The sequence below is a fragment of the Glycine soja genome, chromosome 18 (genome assembly GCF_004193775.1).
Source record: "Glycine soja cultivar W05 chromosome 18, ASM419377v2, whole genome shotgun sequence".
NCBI classification, from domain to species: Eukaryota; Viridiplantae; Streptophyta; class Magnoliopsida; order Fabales; family Fabaceae; genus Glycine; species Glycine soja.
The window spans coordinates 16,729,245-16,735,383 of NC_041019.1; the positions used below are offsets into that span (position 1 = coordinate 16,729,245).

Genomic DNA, 6,139 nt, shown 5'->3' on the forward strand with positions numbered 1-6,139 from the left:
CTAATATACTCAATGTAGAAATCATGGAGTGGTATATAAGACGGTGGTTTCCAATTCGGTTCCAAGTGTGTAAATAATTAATTGATCAATATCTATGATCTATGGGTACATAATTAATTGATCAATTACCATGTCAAAATAAAGATAGCAGCCAAAATGTGTTGGTTTGAGTAAGAGGTACTCGATCAGATTACTTAAGCATAAGGTAATTTTGAGTTAGATCCTAATATTCATGTCTTGTTGGAAAGGGCTTCATTTTAGCGCCAGACCTTATCTCTCACCTATCAGATAGGATCACAAATCCTGAAGAAAGAAAAAAAAAACGACTTGTGCATTCTTTACAAATCCTGAAAAAAGTAACATGTTTGAGAAACAAAATCATAGTTAATGCTGATTAGTTTACCAATAATCTTTACAAGCGTATTCACCGTCCTTAAAATGATGAAACCTGTTTCTGTCTCTGACAATAATTTCCTTATTAAAAATTCTGGATATCAGTTTTGCTACATTATGGCAATCCCAGCAAATCCTCAGGTTCATAACAACCCTAAAGGGAACACCCTTCAAACTAATTAGCCAAAAGGCAATGGCTACCTTCTCACTATGTTTACTCAAAGCATCCTCCTTCTCCTCTTCAATATCAAAAAGCAGTGTTAGTGTTAACCACATTCCCGTCTAGTCTAAGACACTTGGATATCTCTTCCAGCTTCAATTCAATTTCACCATATCTTGGGTGAGACTTGTCCCCAACAATGAACTCATGAACTTCACCATCAACTTCTATGACACTACAACCAGGGAGCATCGATTTAAGGACATAAGCACAATCGTTCTTGTCTTCTAGTTCCACTATGTTTCTCTTTGAAAGCTCACCCGAGTTCTTTGTTTTAATACATTCTACAAGCATGAAGCAAAGCACTCCATGCACCAACATAGGCTTCATAGGCATGCTATTGATGAAGTTCAAAGCTTCCTCAAGATGCCCTGCTCTACTATACATATCAACCATTAAGCCATAATGCTTAAGTCGAGGGTCAATCCCATAAACGTTCATCATCGAGTCAAAATGCTTTCGACCTTTCTCCACCAACCCCACCACATTGCACCCTTTCAAGACAGAAATGAAGGTGACCCCATTTGGCTGAACACCCTCTCGTTTTATATCATAAAAAAGATCCAAACTCTCTAGACCAAAACCATTCATGGCCAAACCACCAATGGCACTCTCCAAGTATAAACATTTCTTTCCTTCATTCCCCAAAAAACCTCCATTGCCTTATCAACGTTCCCACATTTAGCATACATTGTTGGATCGAGTGGCTTCAGAATAATTAAGAAGGGGGGTTGAATTAATTATTCCTAAACCTTTACTAATTTAAAAATTTACTCTTCTAAGGCTTTTACTATGTTGTTAAGTGAATAAGGAGTAGAAGAGAAACTTAACCAAAAGTAAAAGCGGAAATTAAAATGCACAGCGAAAAGTAAAAGAGTAGGAAAGAAGGAGACAAACACACAAGAGTTTTTATACTGGTTCGGCAACAACCCGTGCCTACATCCAATCCCCAAGCGACCTACGGTCCTTGAGATTTCTTTCAACCTTGTAAAAATCCTTTTACAAGCAAAGATCCACGAGGGATGTACCCTCCCTTGTTCTCTTTGAACCTAGTGGATGTACCCTCCACTAGAACTGATCCACAAGAGATGTACCCTATCTTGTTCTCAGTCAAACCCAAGTAGATGTACCCTCTACTTGTACCACAAAGGATGTACCCTCCAATGTGTTAGGACAAAGATCTCAGGCGGTTAAACCTTTGATACTTTGTGAATGGGGATACAAAAGAATTCTCAGGCGGTTAGTCCTTTGAAAACTTTTGTATAAGGGAAAGGGAAGAATCAAAAGAATTCTCAGACTGTGTCGTTTTGAATTCTTTGACAAGGGAGAAGGGAGACACAAAAGAATTCAGGTGGTTAGTCCTTTGTTCTTTTGGAAAAGGGAGAAGAGAGACCCAAAAAGAATTCAGGCGGTTAGTCCTTGGCGAATTCTTTTTGGCAAAGGGAGAAGAGATGAAAAAGAATGAATAACACAAGTTTTCAAGGTTTAGAAAACCAGAAAACTTTTGGAAAGCTTTTGGCACAAAGAAGAAGAATAAGAAGTTCAAAGAGATTCAAGGCTTGTAAAGGATTGTATAAGATTGATTGGATTGATAGAAAGATTGATTGGATTGTTTTTAAAATGCAAAACAAAGTCTTGCTTTTATAGACTCTTCATGTCTGGTCAAGAGAACCATTTAGAAGAGTTATGACTTTTAGAAAAACTTAAAACCAATTTGAAAAAGTAAAAAAAAAAACCATTTGAAGAGTTACATCTTTTGATTTATTTAGAAACAATCACTGGTAATCGATTACCAAATCAGTGTAATCGATTACACAAAGCTTTTATGTGAAAGGATGTGACTCTTCACATTTGAATTTGAATTTCAACGTTCAAAGGCGCTGGTAATCGATTACCAAAACATTGTAATCGATTACAACTTTTTGAAATCAATTGGAACGTTGTAAATTCATTTGAAAACTTTTTCAAATCCATTTTGCTACTGGTAATCGATTACAATAATCTGGTAATCTATTACCAGAGAGTAAAAACTCTTTGGTAAACATGTTTTGAGAAAAATCCATGTACTACTCAGTTTTTGAAAAAACCTTTTCATACTTATCTTGATTAAGCCTTCTCTTGATTCTTGAATCTTGAGTCTTGAATTTTGATCTTGATTCTGAAAGCTTGATCCTTGAATCTTGATTCTTGATTCTTGAAATCAATTTTCCTCTTGAATCTTGAAGTGTTATTGATTCTATCTTGAACATCTTGAACTCATTCTTTGATTGACCTTTGAGCTTTTTGTCATCACCTTTGTCATCATCTTTGCTATCATCAAAACATCTTTGAATCAATTTTGATTCATCATGAAGCTTTGCTTCTACATACATGTCACCAAGTGCAACTCCCAGTGTCACCATCATCCTAATCTTGTACCTCTCCACATAAGCATGAACCCATCTTTCATGATCCAACGCCCCCAACTGAGTACACGTAGACAAAACCAAAACCATGGACACCTCATTCAACTTCACACCCTCCATCTACATCAAATGGAACATATCCAACACCTCCCTTGACCTCCCATATTGTGCATACCCTGTGATCATCGCGTTCCATGCAACTGATCTCTCTTTGGCATTTCATCAAACATCTTCCTAGCAAAGTCAATGTCACCACAGTTAGCACAAGCATGTAGTATGGGCGTTTGAACTGAACAACCCAATTCAGCATACATGAAAACCCACTGCCCCATGAACCCACAAGCCTGTCATGTGAGCCTAGAGCTAGGCGCACGTGCGGACCAGGAAGGCAATGTAATACTCAGTTTATAAAAATTACCGTAAGGGGTTAAAAATAAAAAGGGTGGTTAGAATTTAAGCGGGTCCCATTGCTTTCATTTGTATAAATAGCAGTATCCTATTGTAATCAGATTAATTCATAAAAAATTAATAACACTTAGTCCCTTGGGACTGTTCTTCCTCGTGTGAGTTCCACGAGTGAGTTTTCCTTCTTCCTCTGTATTCTGAGTTCTTGTGTGAGGTCTTGGTTCTATGTTCTGAGAGTAGTAAGGAATCATATAGGTTGATAATCTTCAACCTAACAAGTGGTATTAGTTGACAGGTAAGGATGGGAGGCAATACAACCAATAAGGATTTGGAGCATCGGATTGAAGGTCTAGAAAAGATCTTGGAGAATTCATAGCGAGACAACTACAAGATTCATCAAGAAACTCAAGCGGCCATTGCAGAATCAGAAAAAAAAAAAAAACCATCAGTTGACGATGGATTCTATGAATTCCATGATGGAGAAACTCTTCAAACAAGTTCAGTTGTTGGGTGCCAAATCAAATTCAAAAGAAGAAGAATAGGTGGGCAGTGAGGCAGGTTCCGGCAAGATTTTGGACAGAGCACAGATTATGTTCCCTACTTTTGATGGCATGAATTATCGCAAATGGAGAGCCAAAGCTGAACAGTTCTTTGAATTGGAGAATACACCACAAGCTCAATGGGGAAAGCTTTTGTTATTGTCAATGGAAGGGAAAACATTTGTTTTGCAAAGGCATTACAAGACTCATAACAGCAATAAGATGAAATCTTGGCAGCAGATTCTTCAGGATGTGGCTTCAAGATTTGACATGGGGAATTATGATGATCCCATATCAGAATTATCTAAACTACACCAAGAAGGTACCTTGCTTGATTATTTTGAAAAGTTTGATCAATTATTAGCTAGGGTAGATGTTACTGAAGAAATGGCTATTAGCTTTTTCTTGGGAGGCTTACATGCTTCATTAGAAAAATCAGTCCGTATTCATAACCCTAGGTTTCTACAAGATGCAATGCGATTAGCTAGATTGCAAGATGAGGTCCTACAAGAATTAGAAAGGAAATTGGCAGGTACAAAGCAGAAGCAATTTGAGGGTGCCAAAAGCTATTACAGAAGCTGGAATTCTACAATAGTCAACTCAAGACCATCACTAATCACCAATACACAAAGTCTATCAGCCCAGTCTTCTACAAATCCATCTACAAAGGAAATGTCTACAACAAAACCTTTTTCAAACAGCAGAAGAGAAATGAATGCCAGGATAGCAAAAGGTCTCTACAGATTTTGTGGTAAGCCATGGGATAAGAATCACAAAGAAAAATGTGTCGTTTGGGGGAAATTAAGTGCCATATTTGTTGCTCAGGGTGAGGCATCAGAAGATTCTGAAGAAGAGGAAGAACAAGAGAACATTATAGCCTTAGGAAAAGAACTGTTAGCCACTGATGCAGTTCAAATTTCACTAAATGCCCTTAAAGGGATAGCTGGTGGCTAGACCTTACAGTCGAAAGGAATTATTAACAATACAGAGTTACCATTCTTAATGGACACTAGAAGTACACATAATTTTGTGAGTGATAGATGGATGAAGAAATTAGGATTAACAACTCAGTGTATCAAAGAATTTCTTGTGGTGGTAGCTAGTGATAAACCAGTAATTATAGACAAGAAGTGTGAGCAATTGAGTTACAAATTTAAAGACCATGAATTTGTTGGGGATTTTTTGGTGTTACCTGGATCTCATTTTGGGGTAATTCTTGGAATGCAGTGGCTGAAAACACTTGGAGAAATAAGGTAGAACTGCAAATCTCTTACTATGGAATTTGAACATGCTGGGAAAACAGTGAAGCTCATGGGAGAACAACAATGTCGACAGCACCAAGGATCGTCTATAACTATGAATTGCATTTTACCAGAAGTTATGTTGTTATTTATTTCGATTCTTGAGACCCAACAGGAGACTTCACATCCGAAAACAACGCTGATAGAACAACAACAGCAAGACTTAACTGAAATATTATTGCAAATTGAAGATCTATTCAGAATTGCTACTCAGTTTCCTCCTTAGGGGAAATATGATCATTAGATTCATTTGACAAACAATACCCCCTTATCTTCTAAACCATACAGATATCCACATGCCCAAAAGACAGAAATTGAAAAGATGGTGCAAGAGCTGCTACAAACAAGATTTATCAGAGAGAGTGGGAGTGCATTTGCATGACTAGTGGTGCTCATCAAGAAGAAGGATGGAGGGTGGAGGCTTTGCATCGACTATAGGAAGTTAAATTCAGTCACAATTAAAAATAAATTTCCTAGTCCATTGATTGAAGACTTACTGGATAAGTTGGAAGGTGCCTCTTATTTTTCTAAGTTGGATTTGAGGAGTGGTTATAATCAAATTCGAATGTGGGAGCCTGGCATTCTTAAAACTGCATTTAGGACTCATAATGGACACTATGAGTGGGTGGTTCTTCCATTTGGATTAACCAATGCACCAGCTACCTTCCAGAATTTGATGAATGATGTTTTTCGGCCTCATTTAAGGAATTTCATCTTAGTCTTCTTTGATGATATTTTGATTTATTTGAAAACTTGGAGGGAGCACATGGAGCATCTTTCCTTGGCCTTGAAACTCTTAAGAGTAACACATTGGTTCTGAACAGAAAAAAAATGTAGCTTCGCTAAATGTCAAGTTGAATACTTGGGCCATGTAAT

The 6,139-nt window shown here is 37.4% G+C and overlaps 1 pseudogene; it reads right to left on the reverse strand.

Moving 5' to 3' along the window:
* Positions 1-399: 399 nt before the first annotated feature.
* Positions 400-3,350, reverse strand: LOC114397015 (annotated as a pseudogene).
* Between the last annotated feature and the right edge of the window lie 2,789 nt (positions 3,351-6,139).